Below are 22279 nucleotides of genomic sequence, written 5' to 3'. Positions count from 1 at the left end.
AAGGATGAAATATAATTTACCCTTAGTTTTATTTATCTTTTTTGTTTAGGGTTCACAAATTTCTTCGCAACAAAGCAAACAAACTACTCAAGGCTAGGATGGTAAATGGGCGGGTCGGGTGCGGACACCCTCTCCCCCATCCCCATACCTATACCCACCTAATATTTTCCAATCAACCACCCGCCCACCACCTACGATGGGTAAAAAATTTCAAATCCACACCCGCCCACGCGGATACATTCTCAAATCCATCCCCACACCCACTATCCAACTGGAGACGTACTCGGCTAGACCCGCCTGACAGCTAGGGGTGTGCAAAAAAATCTGATCCGATCCGTTGATCCATTGATTCGATCCAAAAATTCAGATATCTGATTCGTTTTTCAATTTTCGGATAGTTCAAATTGGGTATCCAATTTTTTTTCCGGATTATTGGATCAGATACGGATCGATAAAAAACTATGTTCGGATTATCCGAAAACCCAAAAAAAATTTGGGCTATATTCGAACACCAGAAGAGGTTTTCGCATAACGCGTGGGCATGGCTTATTCATCCTGAGCTATCGTAGAAGAAGTCCGCACTTAAGTACGCCTTACCAATTCGTACAACTCTAAATTAGGGTTACAAATTTACACGGAAAAAGGAGTTTAATGACAGTTGAAAGACTCTATTGACTCATTCTTATCTTAAAAAGAGAGTTTAAGGCGATAAGAATTACAAATGCTGGATAGACACTTAAACAAATCGATTATTTGAGTTGTAAAAATATTATAGACACAACTTTCTCTGAGTTATTTAATTAGTGACTCTTTGTTTGTTGTTGCACTTGTTTCTAATTATAATAAAGTTGTATTGATTTTGGGATTTTTTTCAAGATATTTTTGTTTTTCAATGCATGAATATACAAATTATAATACATGAATTATTCATAATTTTCAAAATCAGCAGAATGTGTAAATACACTTAAATTCAGAAGAATACCAAAATCGATAATTCAATATACGTACATATAATGTGTTTCTTAAAAATCAAAATCAATATATGAATGTTCTTAGATTCAACAGAATATCAAAATCAAATAACGGAGTATTAACTATTGGCCTTGTATCTTGAACAAAACTAAGAAGTAAGAGGATTAGATTTGAAAACCGGAGTACTCACCTTACGACAAATTAAAACGGCCACAAACAACTTCGATGCAACAAACAAGATTGGGGAAGGTGGTTTTGGATCTGTGAATAAGGTGACATACAACTCTACTACTCGCAGAGGAGACCAGAGTAAAGAAGAGGAAGAAAGCGTACTTGAATGAGCTAGAGACTAGAGTTTGAAACTCGGAGAAGAAGAACTATCAGAATATCAACACAACAACCAACAAGCAAAGCACGAGAGGTTTAAAAGAAAAAAATTGATTCATAAACTTATCCCTAATATTTTGTTAAATTATAAGTTATATCTTATACAATATTAAGATTTATAAATTAGTCTCTAAAATTATACCTAAATTCATAATGATCCAAAATTTAATGGATATTTAGTGGGCAGACAGATGTGAGGCGGGTAAGGTCTTAAACCCATCACCCGCCCGCTACCCGTAACGGGTACCACTTTCTAAATTTACGCCCGCCCACTACCCACTAAAATTATACTCATCCCCACCTCAATTGATTCATAAACTAGAGTTGAAATTTTGCAGGGAAATGGCCTTGGGTATTAGACCCTGAAATAGATATGGAAAAGAAAAAGGAATTTGAAATTGATGGAAATCAGATCCCAGCTGATGAGATAAAGGGAAGGATGATTTAGAGCAATCATTACCATCTCCACAAGAGTTGGCATATCAAATTGAAGCAGAACTCTTTAAATTATTTGGAGGTGGGAATAAAAAGTACAAGGAGAAGGGTAGATCTATGTTGTTTAACTTAAAGGATCGTAAAACCCTGAACTCAGAGAAAGTGTTGTGTCTGGCGATATTCCCCCAGAACGATTATGTTCTATGAGTGCTGAGGAGCTGGCTTCTAAAGAGCTTTCTCAGTGGCGACAAGCTAAAGCTGAAGAGCTTGCTCAAATGGTAGTTTTGCCTGATGTACAAGTTGATATTAGACGCCTAGTGAGGAAAACACATAAGGGTGAAGTTCAAGTAGAGGTGGAACAAACTGACAGTTCTGCGGTGGAGATTTCTGCTGGAATTTCAGTCACCCAGCGACCTAAACCTGATTCAAAACAAGCTTCTAAGAATGATAATACTGTTGGGAAGAAAGATGAATCAGATGATGCAGGTAAAAAGAATAATCCAGAAGTCCCAAATCTTACCATTACCATTCCTTCTAGTGAAGGACCTGATCCAATGCAAGGATTGATGGGAGAGGATGAATTGAAGGATGCAGATATTCTTCCTCCAATTGTTTCCCTTGACGAGTTCATGAAATCTCTTGATTCGGAACCTCCATTTGAGAACATACCTGGAGATGCTGGAAAAGCAGCATCCACTTCTGATAAGGATGACTCATAAGCTGGGCCTGACTCAAAGTCTTCTGGTCGAGCTTCACAAGATATTTTGGATACAATGACTAATAAACATGGCAACACTGATTCAAGTAATCTGAAATCTGATTCAGATTTTAAGCTGAATGACAATCCTACAAAAAAAGAAACTGCAGTTTCAGTGGCCCCGTTGAAGGGTTAACATGTCAGGGAAGGGATGCTTCAGCTGAATATATTCTCATCCATGACATCCTTCATTTGTATTTTTAAGAGGTAAGTTGTGCAAGCAGCATGTTAGGCAAGGCTAGGTTGTTTGTAGCTCCCTTTTTTCCTGATCATAATTTGTTATGATTCTTTCCTTCCTGTATCTGTTTGTATATGCTTCTGTTAAGCTACATATCACAATACTGAGTTCATCTCATCTGTATAGTCGTATGGGTGCGCAGACGAGTGTTTACTTATAACGTGACTCCTGTTTTTATGTAGTTACGACACAAATCTAGGTTTTTTTTTTGTGAAAACATCTTAGCTATGTCACAAATGAACTAGATGAAATTAGATTATAATGTGTTGCGTAAAGAGGCACGATCACTTCTAGGTGGGAATTTGAAATAAATTGATGGAAGACACCCAATATCTTTTTGGCTTATGTGATCATATACATGCACTCTTTTTTTTTTACTTGCTCAGTAATTGTCCTTGAATTTTAACGTCATTTAGGAGGAAATTACAAATATCATATTAAGTTTGGTTGCGCATATTAACTATTTAATTTTTCATGGTGCAGTGGTGAAAAAACTACTACAAAGGACTGGCCTAGCCTTCTTGATATTAAGGGCCGAGTTAGACTTGATGCGTTTGAGAAGTTCCTCCAAGAGCTTCCTATGTCCCGGAGTCGTGCTGTTATGGTATATCAAGTTCATTTGAATTGTAGTGAATTCCTATACTGCCGAATTGTTTACCAAAAGAAAATTGGGATAATAAAATCTTCTTTTACCCAGTTTTTGTCTTCCGTTTGTTTATTTTTGCTCAGTATAGGGTTAAATCTCATTTATGGAACATTGATAATCTATGAATCACTGGGAACTTATTAAGCCTTAAGGTAAAAATTGAAAAGACGAAAGAGATGGAACTTGAACAATATTCCTGTTTGGTTTGAGCAAGAAACATGAGGAACCAGATATATTAGTGAAAAGATCGATCACGTCATTTGAAAGGAAGGGATTCATCTGATTGGCATTTCGTACAAAAATCTTAGTTGAACGATGAATATCTGGAAAACTATGAACATCGCTTTAGTACAAACGAACACAGGAAATTGATTCAAGGCTCAAAATGTTGCCAATATTGATCAAATTAATCTCCCTTGGCAGCTCAAATGTCGTTTAAACTCGAAACATAAATAAAAATAATCAGTCTAAATATTTGAGACCCCGGAAGCAAAATAATAACCCAATCTAGTAAGGAGTAATTAAATTTGCTTTGCTTAGATTTGTATTTTTTTGGGTAAAAACGTGCTTTTATAACTGGTAAGTAAACTCGTTAAAGTAATGCAACTCTTATGTTTTGCAGGTGGTTCATGTTGTTTGCAAGGAGGGATCGACCGAGAGCGAGGCTGGGAGCCTTCTTGAGGTAAAGAACATAAGATCATGGAAATGAAGATCTTCTTATTATTTGTACTGTTGTCATGTGATTTAATTAGTGAACTTAAAATGATGGCATCATGCAGGCGGCTGATTCATATATTTTGGACGGGAGAGTGGGTTTCGCTGAGGCTAGCTCTAGAGTTGAAATTTATTTCTGTCCTCCATACGCTAAAACTCCTGAAAGGCTGACCAACATTCTCCCCAAGGACCAACTTCAGGCTCTTAACGTTATTGATAATTGTCTAATTGGTGGTGTTGTATGGAGAAGAGCTCAATTAATTTCACCCAACTCAACTTCACACCATAAATACACCTCCAAGAAGCAACACTTCACTTCTACTCCTAGGAGACCTCATGAAAAGGATGATGCTATTACTAACATAAATACTAATTCCACATCAAAACCTACTTCTGTTACTGTTACCCATGTTGGACCTCCATTACATTCCATACCTCCTCCTGATGACGACAACGATGATGATGCACCCCCAGGATTCGGCCCCGCTGCATCCCGTTGTGAAGATGACCTGCCCGAGTTCAATTTCTTGGGTGATTCAAACCCATCGGGCCCAAAATACTCCACTGGTTACCAATCTCAGCGAGTAGGGATGGCCTCTTATTTACATAGTCAAACATCATCTCGCCCTGTTGATCAAATGAGGGAACTGATAGTGAAGTATGGACAACCAAATGGCAATAATGGACCTATAGGGGCTTCGATGCAATGGTGGAATGACGAGGAGGATGATATACCTGAATGGCAACCCCCACAAAGCAAGGTTCGTAGATTTCAACAGCTGATGCCTCGTCAGTTACCCCACCAGACATTACAAGCCATGCATGTTCAAGGTCAACACCGCCATTGGTGGGTTCCTCAGCCTAGTTCACCTTCCCCAGGCCAACCATTTGTTAGTGGACCGCAATTTTACGAAACTACTGTAGGAACTGGGCAACCTGCCTGGCGAAAAGATGCTCCCCACAGTAGAGGCTTTTAGTTTACATCTTCTTGTAAATCCAGCGTTTATGTAGCCGTTTTATTTAGCTGAGTTCTCATCTAATCTTTTATGAATTTCTTTTTTCATAACATAGCTTCTTTATTTAAATAAGAATGATAATAAAATTCTCGATATCAGTTATTCATGCAGATAAACCTGTGATTTCTCGTTATTGATATTGGTCGTTCGAGGATGTTCAACTCCCATAAAAGCTTAATGCAACTAATGTTCAAACACGGGATTCATAATGATCCATGTATAAATCCATATTTTACCGGCTCAAATCAGGGTGGGAGCTAGTTTTAAATGTCGAGGGAGACGAAGTTATTTTATATCAAAAGAATAAGAATTTACATACTATTTAAATTTAAAAATTACAAGGACAAAGAATAATATTCAAATTAAAAAAGACCTAGAATGCTATATATAATTTTTTTTTGGAGGAGCAGGAGCAGCAAGCCGCCATATAGCTTCGTCCCCGAGTCTAATAGTTTACAATTACAAATATAGAAATACGATTATACATTGCGTATACAGTTTGAACTCGTGTCCCTCAAGAATATATGAATTACACAATACAAAAGAGAAAGAAAATAAATAAATAAAACCCGATATTAGGCCAAAGTTACAGCTTTGGTGTTTCAGTTCAGCCTGAACAATGGGTTGGGTGGTGCATATGAGAGCTCGTTTCAGTCCCCTCTTTGCTCTGGTGTCAACTTTGTAGGGAACTTCACCTCAAATTTGATGTTAAGATCACCCCTATTACCAAGCTCCTTTGCGATTGGCATCCCTTAACTAGCGACGACAAGCTCGTAACCCGGGTTGATAATATCGGTTACAGGCAACTACGCCATCAGGAGTAACCAGGTTTATTGTTGTACCTCCAAGTGCCTGTGCTAGTGATACTCTTACGGTTAACAATGAGGTGGTTGCTATCTCTTTTGTAAAAGTCATGCATGAGGCTTCTCATCGATTACAAATACAAGGTCTGCTGCAAGCTGGATTTCCTGCTCGTTTCCTTTATCCGGGAATGTAATCTTTGGTTCCTTTCTTCCACCCTTTCTTCACATCAATGCTTAATATTTCTGATTCCTGAACTTGCCGCCTGTATAATCTTAAATTAAAGATTGAATTTCAAGCATTAGTAATAAAGTAACGATGCCATGACTACTAGAATGCAAAGACAACTAGTTAATCGACGCTGAGGTATTCAAATTCAAGTACTAGTTCTTTCTTTTGAAGGTTTAATCAGTAGTTTTTCGGCAAGAAAACGAAATGCAGATAGAAAAGAAAATGTCAAAAGCATTCAAGAAATAAACTAATTCCGTCGTTAACGAAAATGCATATTTTGACTGTCAACTTACGGGAACTAGATATGTAGAAAGAATTTCACCAGTTCGAATACAAACTTATTAATATGAAAGTTCAATCAATAATTAAAAATTAATTATTTTTTAATCTCATACATCAACCAGGACAACTAGAATTAACAGCTCAGTAATTAAAATTTAACAATTTTTTTGAAATTATAATTTATCTTATTTAAAATTAATTTATTATTATCCTTTATCATGTATGCAAAGGTACAACCATTCAATATTAAATAATAGAGAGTTTTGATTTATATAAAAAGATGAACTTATATTTTTTTAGTTTTACTATTAATAACATTAAGAAGATTATTAAAGTGAGAAGAAAAACAAGTCGGTTAAATAAATTAGCGTAAGTTTTTAGACAAGGGAATTGTTTTTTTTTAAATAGAAAGATATAAATAGCTTTAATTTATTAAATTATTGTTATTTTAATTTAAGTTTTAATATTTATGTAGTATGCATTTACTGTATTAACGAGAATCGAAGTAAAAAACAACAAAAACTGACAAGGCATATTTTATATTAAATATATAAAAGTTAAATATGATGGGATTGATTTGATATAAAAAAAGAAGAAGGAAAACCATTGTTTTGATTTAGTTTAAGTTTTAATTCATTTGATTTTATTTATTCTCGTTATCGTTGATTTTTGTATATTTTTTTCTATATATGAAGATTGTTTAATTATGTATTTATTTATTTATACATGTATTGTATTTTATTTTTAATTTTTATTTTCTAACTATCGGAGATCTTCCACAAAAATTACTCTTAATCTGACATTAGAGATAACTTATTATCTTACCTCCTCTTATTCCATTATATATAAAAATAGAGTTTTGTTGTTGTTGTGAAAACCATTATTTTGGATTTGTACAAAGAAGAAAGATGAAATAAGCAACTTCATCGCTTCTTCGAGCAAAGAATATGCAACCAAAAAACCTTCCTTTACATTTTCATAACAAAAACTACTGCCCCTTCCTTACACCTCTCTCTTATTGCTCTCCTTTCACTTCCAACTTTTACCCATGCAAGCCCAATTTTAGCAGGCAGCAGCTTTGGCAAAATATGGAGGGAAAATCGAGAACGGGCTAGTCTTGCGAGGTAGCAGAATACTCGAAAAGAAGGCGTTTGGAAGGTGCAGATTGTAGGAGCAATCGTAGGCGGCTTGTAAGCTTGTAGATCAAGGTCCACTGCATTGCCATCTCGGAATCTTTTAGCTGCCTAACTATGGAGGCCTAAGAGAAAGAGATGAAACCATTAGGAAGTGATAGGCCTAAGAGAAAGAGATGAAACCATTCGGAAGTGATAAAACAAAATTCAACAATGGTTTTATGAATGCCTGAATTTTAGATTCACCATTTTTTTATAAGAATTTTAGATTCACCATTAGAAAGAGATGTAAGAAAATTCAACAATCAAACAAAGCTCCTACTGTATTCACCTGTAGACGTTTCCCCAGCTGGACTTCAACTTCTGTACCAAAGGATATATTACTGGCCAAAGATTTAAGAGGATCAGCCGTAGGATCAACCGAGAGCAAATTAGGGATTTGTGGCGCATACACTAGCCTCCACCTGGCCTGACCAAACTCTCCCTTCCCTTCAATTCTTGGCATCAGCGTCTCAAGTGTTGCAGTTGCAAGCTTTTTAAACGCTAGTTGCCCATCACCTTCCAATATGGACTCAGCCAATTGACTCTCAAATACTCTAGCAGCCTGTGCTCAAGGGAAATTTACAACAAACAACTATATTGCATGAGATTTAAAAAAAATGAATTTGGCAACTGCAAACAGGATGATTAACTACACTGAAATCTAGGGCAAAAGCTCTAGACATATCCAAGCTAACCTTATATAATCCCTGCTGCATAGCACAACTATCTTGTTAGACCAACAGAACCCCATTGACACAGACAGAGATCAGACACATGCATTCAACAAGAATGAAATTATGCAAAACAAACCATATGATATTCAATTCATTATCTCCTGAGAAAATTTGCACAGCATGGCAAAGAAAGATACTCCAGTTCCAGAATGGTTTGACATAATCCTTCCCTTACAAAAAAGCTAATTCACCTTGTTGATCATAGTTTACGAATGATAATTCATTAAATGATACGATAGGATGCAACCCTGGTACAACAGGTTATAACCTCTTTAAGGTTAAAAGAGGGACAAAGGCTTACGGATCATGTTATAGAAGAAATAGATCATTTCAGGGGACCCAGTAGAAACACAAAAATGACACACTGTCAAAGAGTATCTGTTATATGTTACCTCGGTGGATGAGAGAACATCCTGCTCCACAGAATGAGTTGAGGTCACCACCAACTTGTCCTGCCAATTGCTGGCTCGACTTTGAATCCTGAATTGCCATTCCGACCCAACCAAAGCTAAGTCCAGCATTGGATCTAGACCATGCTCAGGTTCAAATTTAGCGAGGTTTAGATGTTCCCTCTTAAGCCTCACCTGCAATTGCAGAATTCAACATCAACATTTCAAATTCACTAATAAAACCAACCCATGAGAAACAAATTTGGAGACGAAAGAGATTTAAACTAGAATAACGTAGCATGCATAAGAGATAAGATCTCACTTGAGTTGCAACAAGATTCACATCACCATTCTCAAATGTTAAAATGCCCTTGGGTTTAATCCATTTTGGATGAGCCTGGCCATTCAACTCGAGTTCCCCACTAACAGAAAAGTTAAGAAATAAAGGATAAACAATCCTCAATTCTGGTCCTAAAACAAGCCTTAAATCACTAAGGCAGACATCAAGACTTGGTTTAATGTTCACTTGGTCTATCTCCTTCTCCACTTCAGCCGATTTATCTGCACAAAACAATAACTTATTTTGTAATACAAAATTTCACCAATAGACAAATTCTTAAATCACCGACTTTTTATTCTAATTTTAAAGATTTATTTATTTGCTTAGGATTGGAATATTTAAAAGGATCTGTTATAAGGCACTGCATTAAATAAGATTCTTTTTCTATATTACCCTTGAGGTCTTATCCAGTTCTTGAAAAAGAAACATTTCAACAATATCTACAGAAAAAGTCCAGAATTTTAAAATCATATTAAAAGTAGACGGTTTTTATTTAAGTTTCCAGTGAGTGCAAGAGGAAACAAGATGGCATCAGAATGAAAATATGGAATATCGTATACTACCAGAGAGTTGTGGGAGTTTGGTCCTTGAAAAAGCAGGTTCAGAACAGGAAAACCGTGAGGCATGTCGAGAAGCAACTGCTTGATTGAATCCAGCACCTGGAAGCCCGGACTGGTTTGATGCCAACCTATTAAAAGGTGCAGGTCCACTACCCTTATCATGAGACAAATATGACTCTCCATGGCTCAATTTAATATTCCCCGAGATGTTTGGCTGCAATATGGAACCAGTTATCTGCAACTGGGTGTCAACCTGACCACTGATTTCAGCAAGATGTCAGTTTTCGGCAATGAACATGCAACAAAAGTTAAACCAATGATAGATAATAAAAACCCTAATTTTCCCTCTGTCTGGTGTGTGTGTGTTGGGTGGGTGGGTTTTTTTTTTGGGGGGGTGGGGGGAGAGAGATCTAATGGTAAGAGTAGGCAAATGCCAAATCATGAGTATGGACTGGTTTGGATTGGAGTCCAAGCACAAATTACATTAGGAACCAAACCAACCCAACCCAAAATAATTTAGTTTAACCTTCAAACTAAGTTAAACCATGAAGGCGAAAAATCATTCTAAGGTTCAGAGGGTGTACTGTGGATAAAGAACCTTTTTTCTGATAGGAATAGGAGGTCTCGTTAAAAACCTCCGTCATCGTTGCCTCTTAAAAAAAAGGCAACAACCTGAAGGAGGAAAAGAGTACCTCAATTTTATTAATAAACCGAATTACATAAGATACACTTTACACTGACAAATCCTAACAGAAACACAACATACCAACGATGACACTCAAAACGTTCAACCTATCCCCTCCTTAGCTAGCTTGTCCGCCTCACAATTACAGCTCCTAGGGACCCATCTAACCAAAATGTCCTTAGCAGAAACTAGGGCAGCAATGTCCCCGACCAAAGTTCTGAAAAAAGAGGGGGTCAAAATAGGCCTCAAGATCCAATCCACTACCTTAGAACAATCACTCTCTATCACTAATCTACCTTTCCCCGCCCAATGAGATGAAAGAAAAACAACAATTCCCTCTTTGATTGCTTTCAACTCAGCAAACAAGGGCGGACCAGGACCCACAGCAGTAGAGAAGGAGATAAGCTTAGAGCCGTTCGAGTCTCTCAGAATTCCCCCTATTCCTCCTTGTAAACCATCAGACCTTACCGCCCCATCCACATTGAACTTAAAGAAATCTGGTGGAGGGGGGTGCCAACACGTATCCTTCCTCAGCTTAGGAGGGCACACTCCAATAGTGTCAGCAAGCCTTGGATCCCCTACCAATAAGTCGACCTGGATATTTGCCTTAGGATATTTTGCTAAAAACCAGTTCGCCAGCCTGAATTTGGAGATGAAAAACAGTAAAGCCAAGTCAAGTTTACCGTTTTCGAACACCACCGAATTCCTAGCTATCCAAGTAGACCATAAAACAACACCCGGGGATAAAGAACCTCATCTTTGTCAATGCAATCTTGCTCATTGGTTAGATTGCAAAGAACCAAGAAAAAGGAAAACGGATATGAAATTGAACCACTACACAAAATGAGACAGATATAGGTCTTCATTATTTATTTTGAGAGAAAATGATAGAGCGTAAAAATGTTCCAAAGAAAGATTTACCTCAGGATGTTCTTTGATTGTACTTCGAGAAATTCACATTTCAGGTCAATTTTATCACCCAGGGATACCTCACTTGTTCTAAGTGGCAAATTCCCTTTTACAAGCAGCTTTCCCTTTCTGCCAACCCTACTCTCCAAGGATGCAATGCATAACTTATTTGCTACCACATTTACAGTGCCACCAATGTTTGTAAGTGGTTCTCTGAGTGCTGGCGAATATATAGATGCCCTGTGGAATGATGCAGATCCATCAAGCATAGGTTGTTCAACTGTGCCTCTAACCTGGGCATTAAAAGACATAAAAAGTTGATAGTTAATACTAAACAAATCTAGCTTATTTATGCAAATTTTTCATAAATGATTAGGTATTTCTTCAGCTAGCTCACCTGCAGCGTGATATCAGCATTGCCACTAATCCAGTCTGTGTAAGGAGATAATCCTGTCAACAACATCATGCCCTCATCCTTTATATCAGCGTCAATTCTAACTTCTCCTACATCTAAGATGTTCCAGTTTAAACCTTTAAGGCTTTCTGCTAACTGAGCATCCCAACCTCCTTCTGTTCTCTCTCGAAAGGTTTTTTTCTCATTGGCTTTATCAGTTGACTCCTTGTCCCTTTCTTTCACCCATCCAGGGACCAACGATCTCCTGCTTTGTTCTGTTTCTGTTTTCTCTTCCACAGACATGCTATTTTGGACAAAAGTAACAGGAATACTTCCCTGTATGTGTACATGACCATTCTGGATGATTGGTTCAAATTTAGCATTGAACAGAAAACGGCTACTTGAGGTTAGCGAAGCAACAACTTCAGCTCGCCCAAGATCAGTGCCTCCAACAGTACCATCCAGGAGCCTGATTTTCACATCACATTCTGGTCTTGCAAGACTTCCTCTGAGGTCTCCTTCCATATGTAATACGCCCTTAATAGGAGCCAGCAATTGTTGCAAAGAATGAACAGCTTCAGTGGCAGATGGCTCAATAATCTGCTTTAGAGTAGGAACAAGACTAACTGGGAAATTTAGAACAGCAAATTCGAGATTGGTTTTTGGCCCCAACAAAGTCCCATCAGCATGGATTGTTGCAGCATCCGTTCGGATAAAACTTTTATTAAGTCGTAAACCATCATCGTTACTGTATACACCCCTAGGCACAACATGTTGAATTTTATAGCTTCCCCACTCCCAATCCTTTCCATGAAAGTCAAAGTCCGCCTGAAAATTATTTACAAGAACCAATATATAAAAGGAAGTATACTGCAAGGCCAAATGTTACTTGAAATGATAAATTGACAATCTTTTTCTTCCAAATAAATGCAAATGGAATTAAAATTTACAAGCCCCTGTATGAACTATGAAGTTCAGGGGACAAAATGAGAAGGACCTTGTTGGAGCCTAGATCTCCAAAACCAGCAGCATAACTTAAAAAATTTAATCACCAATGATTCATGGTTTTCAGAACCGGACCGGTTAGCGAACCGGTCATGCTACCGGTTCACTGGTTCAACCGGTCGAACCGGTCCGACCGATCGGAAGAACCGGACGACGTCATAATTATTTAAAAAATTAAATAAAAATACCAAAAATATTTAATAAAAAATAATTTTTTATATCACAAGTCATATTCAAAGCAAGTCATAACATATATAAGTTAAAAACCATAAAATCAAGTGAAACAAAATGATTCAAATTAACTACAACATAATATTTAAGGTAAAACATATTAAATAATAAATATAATTATATAACTATAATTAAAAAATAAATTTGGGGTTAAAAAATCATAACAAAATGATATTGTTTGGTTTAATTTTTTTTAAAAACAATCTCACATGACTAAGAAACATAGAAGAGCATCCCAAAAGTCTAAAGAGTAAAAATATAAGAACAAAACAATCTCACATTGCTAAGAAACATAGAAGCGCATCACAACTAACTTCTATAAATAATAGAGGTAATTTGACATTCAAAATCATAGAGTCTTTTGGTGAGCATTGAGTGAACTATTCTTTCACTTCAATCAAGCTCGAATTTTAGGCTTCAATCGAGCTTCTAATTTTTTTTTAGTTCAAGCCTTTTTGAGTTCAAGTTTCAATATTATATTTCGAGTTTGAGTTGAACTTGATAATTTTTAGCTTGTGAGTTTGAGTTGAGTTGAGCTTACTTTTAAAGTTTTCAAGTTCGAGTCGAGCTCAGCAATACTCGAGTTCGACTTGGCTCGTTTAACAAGCGACGTTGTTTAGTTTATTTTTTTTTTAAAAACAAAAATCCCGGGTTTTCCCGGTTTTTTTCGGTTTTTTCCGGTTTTCAGCCGGTCCGGTTCGAACGGTTCAGCGGTTCTGACCGGTTCACTAATAGCGGTTCAACCGGTTTAGATTGAACCGGACTAAGCAACGGTTCCCGGTTGAACCGGCCGGTCCGGTTTTCAAAACAGAGCCAATGAACAAGTACACTGGAAATGTTCACATCTTATAGTTACCTTAGGAGTGATGGCAAAACATTAACAAATACACTGAAAATGTTCACATCTTATAGTTACTAAGATGGAGATAAAAACAGGCTTTAACTCCAGATTTTAGACTTTTAGTAAATGATAATGAACAAATATAAACTTGCTTTTCCCATTTGAAGAACTACGAAATAAATATATAATAAATACTTTACGTATGACTGATCCAGTTTATGCACCACAACAAGAATTCTTGACCTGTTACACACTGATTTTTGTACCCCTATCAATCACGCAAATGATTGATGAACAATATTTTTTTTAAAGCTTATTCATCTTATGCACATAAGGAAAACCATACCTTTGTGTCTCCATCGCCTCCACCACTTGCACCAAGAGAACCATGCCAACGACCCTTAAGTTCTGCTAAACCTGGGAGACTTAAGTCTTCAAGAATGACATCATCTGATGCAGTATAATGACCATGAATTACCTAAAAGTTCAGAGAGGAGAGAAGTATAAGAACTGAATTGTGGTGTGTTTCAAATGCAGTTCATGACAAAGAAGTCACCAGAGATCAGGAATTGACCAAGTACCTCGAGTAAGTCTTGAAGACTCTCAGTATATACTCCCACCGATTGCAAACTTTGAATGAAAAAATCCTGCAGGTGGCATGGAGAAACATGCACGGTCATAAAGATTTTAATTGAAACGTAATACAAAGAAAATAACTATAGTTCTAGAAACACAGAACTTTCAACATAGAGCACTCCCTCACTCTAATCGTATGGAATGTCCATAACGAATAAAAGGAAAAGAAAATTGCCATTTTATATGCAAGAAGCCTGATTGCAATAGGTCATCATTGGGTGGGGGAAACAGTTGAAAATTTCTACTCGTATGCAGTGTATCTATCTACTTAAGAAACCATCAGATACTTTATAATCCTCCTTACTTGTTAAGTTCCATCATTTTGCATGGGCAGTTGAAAATTTCTACTAATATGCAATGCAGTTACTTAAGAAACCATCAAAAACTTCATAAACCTCCTTAGATGTTAAGTTCCATTATTTTTTTTTTGCAAGGATATTATTCTACAACTCAGAAATAGTAAAATGTGAATAACATTATACTTTCATGTACAGACATCAATACCAAATCTACTCTTTTTCATCTTAGACATAAATTGAATACTAAGTTATAGCATATAATATAGCCCAATTGAACACTGATTTTTCAGTAAGCATTTCAATAATGTTTGAGACCATTTGATATTCTCAGTTTGGAAAAACTTGGCAAGGAAGAAGTATTTATAAAATTTCTATCATGCAACTAGCAAAATACTTTGTGCAAGATAGTTGTGGTGAGTTATCATGAGTGGCTATGATGCAATGACAAAACTGAATATAATCCATTTCAGTAAATAAATCCAAAAACAACCTTTGATCTAATACGAACAGCAGGATCTGTACTTCGAGACAAGAGTCTTGCAAGTGGAAGCATCTCAGCAACCTCAGCTCGAGGAACTTCCAGTCTAATTCTCCACCTACCCATAGATGATATGACACTTCCAAGATGGCCGGACATTGCTCTTTTAAACAAGCCACCCCTTCCCTTTTCAGAAAGGTTTCTATCCCGGCTGCCAGGCAACACATATTCACCTTGAAGCTCATAACGGCTACTAATTTGTTCTAAAACAGTTTTTTCAAGGGTGATCTACAAAATTCATGTCAACCAGTATCATCAGTCACATTGTTTGCAGTGTCTATATCTTGCAATACTAGAGAAGAATAGGTAAGGTGTCTCGGCAATTTACCCCTTTTATTTATAGGAATAGGAGGTCTCATTAAAAACCTCCCTCATAGTTGACTCTTGATAAGTGGCAACTAATTGAGGGAGGAAAAGAGTACCTCAATTTATTAATAGACCAGAATTACATAAGATACACATTACATTCTAACCTTGAATAACATAAGATAGACATAACACTCTAACCCTCGATAATAAAACAGAACATTAATACAAATAGCGTTGGGAAACAATGACCCATCAGCCTAACCCATCCTCAGCTAGTTCATCTGACTCAACAGAAAGCCTGCAACACTCAACCGATCCCCTACTTAGCTAACTTGTAGGCCTCCATATTGCAACTCCTAGGAACCCATCTAAGAACGACGCCCTTAGCAGTAACAAGAACTCCAATTTCCTCCACCAAATCACTGAAAAAAAGTAGGAGCAGGTTGCAGCTTTAAAATCCAATCCACTGCACAATTGCTATCACTTTCCAAAATAAGTCTACCCTTGTTAGCCCAATCGGACGAAAAGAAAAAGACCAATCCATTCTTAATAGCTTTCAGTTCAGTCAATATAGGGAGACCAGGCCCTACTGCAGAAGAAAAATTAGCTAAAGAGCAACTGAAGGAGTCTCTCAAAACACCACCAATACCACCCTGCATCCCATCTCCAGTCACTGCCCCATCAACATTGAGTTTGAACATATCCGATGGTGGAGGAGTCCAGCCAATAACCTTCTTAGTACTCGTACTAGAGAGAAGTTTATCAGCCCGCGTAGGATCCCCTACTAGAAGGTCAGTCTGAATCCGAACCCCAGGGTATTTAGCTAAGAACCATTTTGCCAATCTAAATCTAGTGATAAAGAACAGAACAGTAGAGTCACACTTGCCGTTTTCAAAAACAACCAGATTTCTTGCCTTCCAAATAGACCAGAAGATGACAGTCGGAATAAACCTCCAAATAAGATAATTATGCCTTAGGTTCGACCACGAGCACAAAATAGAAGAAGGGTCATGAGGCAACACCGAAGAGATATTCCATAACCTTAGAAATTTGCTCCACAAATCCGAGGTAATAGTGCACGATAGGAACAGGTGTGCAATAGATTCATCCTGAGAAAGACATAATGGACACAGAACATCCGAAATCTGAATCCCTCTTCTCTTCAATTCCACTCTAACTGTTAATTTCTGATGACAGATCTGCCATAAAAAAGATTGTACTCTAGGAGGAGCCAATCCATCCCAAACCCACTTCTTCCACTCAAAACTCTCTTCAGACCTACCATGTAACGACAATCTACAAGATTTGACCGAGAACATGCCATCCCCCTTTCCTGACCATCCCATGAAGTCATCCACAGATCGTGACAGCGAAATATTGTCAATCAATGACATTAAAGCGATCCACTGGTCCAATTCCCAATCATACAAATTTCTTCTAAGTTGAATGTTCCAAACCCAGACATCATCTTCATACTCACCAAACTCAGAAATCATCCCCTATTTGTTCGTCGACAAAGCAAATATTATGGGGAAATGGTTTTTTAAAGGCAGATTAGTAATCCAAACATCAATCCAGAAAGCAATCGACCGACCATTTCCCACATTCATCTTTGAATTTTGTCTCAAACAATCACCAATCTGATCATTCTTAGTATAGTTACTGAGGATACCTCTCCATATCCAGGAATCTAAAGGTGAAGCCGCATTTGAAATTGAAAGAGACATAATGCTAACGTTGTTTTTGCAACAAATCAGATTCTTCCACAGACTATATTTTTCATTAGCAAATTTCCAAACCCATTTCCCAAGTAGGACCCTATTAATCAACCTTAAGTCAAGTATTCCCAGACCACCCTCTTCGATTGGTTGACTAACCGATTTCCAATTCACCCAGTGAATTCATTTTTTTATCAAAATCTTCACCCTAAAGGAAGTTAGCCATCAACGAGTTCAACTTCTGAGTCACTTTGAGAGGGAGCTTGAAAATAGATAGGAAAAAGATCGACAAGGATGATAATACGGATTTAACCAAAACAAGTCTGCCTGCCAGCGAAAACAATTTAGCTTTCCACCCAGCTAATCTCTTATTAAAATTTTGGACAACTGGTTCCTACATACCCTCTGAATTTTTCCTAGTTCCAATCGGTAAACCAAGATAAGACATTGGAAAAGACCCCACTCCACAACTCGCTTTCATAGCCCAATCTTTAACCTTGTCAGCTTCTATATTAACCCCAAATAATGAACACCTAGACAAGTTTAAGTGTAACCCAGACATAACACCGAAAACCCTCAATACTCTCCTAATATTTAGAATTTGCATTGGAGAATCTCTGCAAAAAAAGATTAAATCATCTGCAAACTGTAGGTGTGTCAACTAAAAGGAATTACCAACCCTACCAATGCTGAACCCTTGAAACAGACCTATATCAGCAGCCTTAATCAACATAAGATTTAATAATTCCCCCACTAAATTGAACAGGAGAGGGGATAAATTGCATCCTTGTCTCAACCTTTTACTAATATTGAATTCCTCAGTAGGGGAACCATTAACTAACACCGAAATAGAGGCAGAAGAAACACAACATTTAATCCATGAGATCCATTTTTCCCCAAAACCCATAACCTTCAAAATTCTAAATAAGATAGGTCACTCAACCGAATCATAGGCCCTACGAAAATCAGCTTTAAAGACAACTTCTTTTCTCCCTAGTTTTCTCCAATATTCAATACCTTCATTTGCCAAAAGAGCACAATCTAGCAATTGTCTACCCGGAATAAATGTGAACTGTGAAGGGCTTACTAAACCATTAATAACAGAGACAAGCCTTTTCGAGTGTACTTTAGAAATAATCTTGTAAAGACTGCCAACAAGACTAATAGGTCTGAAATCCTCAATTCCCTGTGGATTCACCTTCTTGGGAATTAAAGTAATAAAGGAATTGCTAATATGAACGATAAATTCTGTTGGTTATAGATCCCTAAACATTAGGCAATTAGTTCAAGTTTCAAATTGAATTTTAAATTAGTTTGTTAGACTTATCTCTAGTCTGTTGCAGAGCTTGTTTTCTAAGGTTTTATAAGTTAGGGAATTTCTCTAATTTGTAAGTCAAGTGAGAAGGAAATCAAAAGTCTTAGAGAGAATTTCCAGATTATCTAAAACTCACAGATTCCAATCACAAGACCAGCAAGATAAATAACCAACATTATTTTTATATGTTACGGTTCAGACCAGTCAAATATAATTTAGTTACACAATCTAAAATGGTAACTATAGTACAAATCAGAACAAGGTTAGAGGTAAGTTTAAGAAAAAAATTACAAGTTCTTTAAAGGAAAAGTTTTAGAAGACAGGTGGAGTTTAAACTTTAAATAGAAGAGAGAGAGAACTTCAATCCTGATATCACCAGTAACTTATAACAACAAAGCATCAAAGTTTGCACATGGAATTGGCAAGAAGATATATAATTTGTAAGTTTAAGAGAAATAGAATTTTCTGTTTTCTATTTCTTAACTCGGTTACAAAAGGAGAGTCCTATCCCTTTAAAGGACCTCTTGTACAAGAAGTCTAACCAAAGTAAAAGTTTATTTAAAATTTAAATTAAAAATAAACTAGAGACTTATCCTAACCAACTAACTAATTATTTACAATCAGTATCACAAATCTTATCTACAATCTACATAATTGCGTAGCAACCACGACTAGTAAAAAGCCGAACTTAAAATAGACTTGGTCAAAGAAATTCCCAATCAAGTAACCATAAAAATGCATATATAATCACACAAAAATTTCACATAAAATATCCCAATAAACCATAATTAAAAAAAAAGGAACACATGAATCTACATATACTTACAACATCACCACTCCATCTAGCAGTTACATCTAGGGCTTCACCAAGCACACCGCTGAATTTAGGCCGAAGCACAGATAAAATGCCATGCCCTCTTCTTTTCAGGAAATTAAGCTGTATTTCTGCCTGAAATTGAAAGCAAAGCAGAATCAACAACCAATTTTAGGTCAAAATCGCCAATAAAAACTGAAATATCAGTGATCGTCATCATCAAACTCCAAAAAGATCCCATCTAGCTTGACTTGGAACGCAATGTTTCGGATGGAGACCAGATACAGCTTATGACCATCAACAATATTTTAGATATAGGACAGACTAGCTTTTAGATCCTTTCTTTTCAAATTAATAAGCTATTAGATTTAGTTAAGTCTTGACAAGAAGGCCCACATCAAAACTTACACGTTGTATCGTTCCACGAAGTGAAGCAAGCTCCAACTCATCAAGTGGCAAGTGGCGTATCTGCAAACAACATACACATGGGCATGAAAGTTTCAACTTCATTAGTCCTTCTGCTTTCTTATTAAGAACAGTGGACAAGACTAATGCTAACAAATTAAACTGGAAAGATCTGAAAATACCTCCAAGGTAGCAGAATGCAGAGGGCGTAAACAAATATTAGCTTTTAGTTGCCCCCTTTGAAGAGAGAAAAAGAATAGTTTTCCATTTTGCAAGTTTTCCTCAGAGCCAGATTGTAGAGGCTGCACAACCTCAACCGCAAAACTTTCATCTGGCCTACCTGTGGCATCTAACTGCACAACCAGGGAGAACAAAAATTTTATAATAAATAACTGCACAAAAAATAATGAGAAAAAGATATACTTGTATACAGTAAGAATATGCTATGGACCTCTACCACAGATATTATATTTGACAATGAAATACTTGACATTCTGAAGGAAACATTTACTTGTATTCTATTTAGCCCATTATAAACAGACCTCGTGAGAAAATAAGGGCTCTCGATGGTGTGACATATATTACTATTTATATGAAACAACTGTATGATGGCTTAGTATCTTTTCAGAAATTATATCATACACTATGAAAGACCTAAAAGAACTACAACATGGTAGATAAGTATGACACTGATGTTTCTGTGTCAAATTGAGACACTAGATCTCTGAAAAGAGGCACTTAACTAGTTAGCATATACAGATAGCAATGCATATTCCAATTAAAAAGAAAAGAGGAAGAATGAGTGAAGCAGTAAAATAACAGAAAAAATAAGTTAGCCACAAGTGTTGAGAATGACTAAGACTGTTTAGACCCACACTGAAATTTAAGCAACTTAAAGCACTCTCTAAATTTTTATTTATATACATGTTATTTGCCGCTTATGCACCAAGTAGCAGCCATCTTATCCATAATATGTCCAATTACGAGGATCTAACAGAAAGGTAACTCTTTGATGGCAAATTTTCTTTGGGGCCAAGGATCAAATAAAAACCGTATTCACTGGGTAAATTGGCAGTCAGTTTGCAAACCATTGGAAGATGGTGGTTTGGGAATTTTAGATTTGAATATCACAAACAGAGCCTTGTTGGGTAAATGGGTGTGGAAATTTGCAAATGAAAAAGAATCCTTATGGAAAAAAATGATATGCAGTAAACACAATGCTAGTACATTATCACTGTCTATTAGCAATGTAGTTACACCTCAAGATTCTTGGATTTGGAAAGGGATTGTGAACAACTATTTGAGAAATGATGACATTGGAGGTTGCTTGAGGTCTCATACTAAAACTCAATTGGGAAATGGAAAGTCTATTTCGTTCTGGAATGATGTTTGGGTCAATGACTCACCCTTGAAGACTCAATTCCCCAGGATCTTTGCTTTATCAAGTAATAAAAGGGGGAAAGTGGCAGATTTTGGAAGCTTTGATGTTCATGGCTGGGTGTGGAATGTTCAAAGTAAAAGAAACTTATGTGATTGGGAATTGAACCAATGGGTCGAATTAATGTTAACAATTAATCGTTTTCAGTTGTCTGAAACAATGGAGGATTTTCTCTCTTGGTCAGGGGAGGGGAATGGTTTGTTCTCGATGAAATCCTGCAGGTTGGCATTATCAAGTAGTCCGGGAGTTTGATTTTCATGGAAAAAGTGGGTTTGGTTAGGTTTGGCTCCTCCGAGAGTAGAAACATTTCTATGGCAAATTTCACACCAAAAATTGGCAGTTAAATCGGAGTTGATAAAAATGGGGTTCTTTTAGAGGATGTCCTATGTCTACTTTGTCGAAAGGAAGAGGAAACAATCCAACGACTATTTTTCTCTTGTACAGTTGCAGGGGACCTTTGGAACAGATTTTTGAAGATGTGGGATATTTATACAGCTTTGCCTCATGATCTAATGGGTTTGTTAATCTCTTGGCCTGACTTAAAGGTTAATTCGCACATTTGGAAATTCATCCCTGGGGTAGTCCTTTGGTCTATTTTGGAAAATAAGGAATTCAATTGTGTTTGATAATATGAGCCTAGATATAACCTCTCTCTTTTTCCTAATGAGATTTAGGTTAGCTAAATGGTTTTTGGCTAAGTTTCCATATGTCCATATTCAAGCTGATTTGTTGGTAGGGGATCCCTTTCTTGCAGACACTGTTTTCACTAAGACTGTTAAAACTAGTTTGATACAACGTTGGCTTCCTCCCCCAGCAGATTTCTATAAATTCAATGTGGATGGGGCTGTCAGGTATGATGGGTTGGCAGGTGGAATTGGAGGTATTTTGAGAGACTGTAACAGTAGTATTTTATCAACCTTTTCGATAGTATTGGTCCAAGACCTCCTCCTTTGGCTGAGTTAAAAGCTATAAAGAAAGGAATTGACTTCTTTCTATCTTCAGAGTGGGCTGGGAAGGGAAGGTTGATCTTGGAAAGTGACTGCAAATCTGCTGTGGACTGGATTT

General features: G+C 36.8%; 2 pseudogenes; one reads left to right on the top strand and one right to left on the bottom strand.

Moving 5' to 3' along the window:
• Window positions 1-1785: 1785 nt before the first annotated feature.
• Window positions 1786-5126, top strand: LOC120218954 (annotated as a pseudogene).
• Window positions 5127-7358: 2232 nt separating this feature from the next.
• Window positions 7359-22279, bottom strand: part of LOC120218953 — a 33103-nt pseudogene continuing 18182 nt past the window's right edge.

This window comes from Hibiscus syriacus, unplaced genomic scaffold, assembly GCF_006381635.1.
Source record: "Hibiscus syriacus cultivar Baekdansim isolate YM2019G1 unplaced genomic scaffold, ASM638163v2 tig00110202_pilon, whole genome shotgun sequence".
Classification (NCBI taxonomy): Eukaryota; Viridiplantae; Streptophyta; class Magnoliopsida; order Malvales; family Malvaceae; genus Hibiscus; species Hibiscus syriacus.
The sequence above is the reverse complement of the archived record's forward strand: the minus strand, read 5'-3'. Positions and strand labels throughout refer to the sequence as shown.